Source organism: Myotis brandtii, unplaced genomic scaffold (assembly GCF_000412655.1).
Source record: "Myotis brandtii unplaced genomic scaffold, ASM41265v1 scaffold940, whole genome shotgun sequence".
In the NCBI taxonomy this organism is placed as follows: Eukaryota; Metazoa; Chordata; class Mammalia; order Chiroptera; family Vespertilionidae; genus Myotis; species Myotis brandtii.
The window spans coordinates 115,924-116,472 of record NW_005371877.1 but is presented as its reverse complement, the minus strand read 5'-3'; positions in this window follow the sequence as shown (position 1 = coordinate 116,472).

Genomic DNA, 549 nt, shown 5'->3' with positions numbered 1-549 from the left:
GGGCCTCAGGTCCCCCGGCCTGGCGTCGGGGGCCTTTCCTGAGAGCCCTCAGACTCCCCGTCCTGGCTCCGGCCACCTCCGGTCCCTCCAGTCCCCAGAGGCCATCGGGCCTCCTGCTGTGAACGCTGAGGGCCTCAGCCACAGCGTGAAGGGCATGAGGTCATGAAGGTCATGAAGGTCGTAGCGCCTGCGGGTCCCCGTCCCGCGCTCCGGGGCATAGGCTGAGCGTGTGAGCTGCTCCGGCTGCCCGGCCTCCGTGTGGTTGAAGGTGGGGGATGCTCAGGCGGCCCCGACCCAGCGTGACCACCGCTGTCCCCCCAGGATTCAGTGTCCAGCCCTCGTGGCCCTGGTGGCCAACCTCCTGGGAGCCACCCTCAGCGCCACCTGCATCCCCACCAGCACCAAGGTGGCCGGCTGCCCCCGCATTTCCGGGGCATCCGGCAGAGAAAGCAGGTCTGTCCCCCCGGCCCCAGCGGTGACGTCTGCTCTCAGATCCTGAAGAAAGAGCCCTTCTCTCCGGGGCCAGCGCCCTCCCCGCTCGCGTCACAG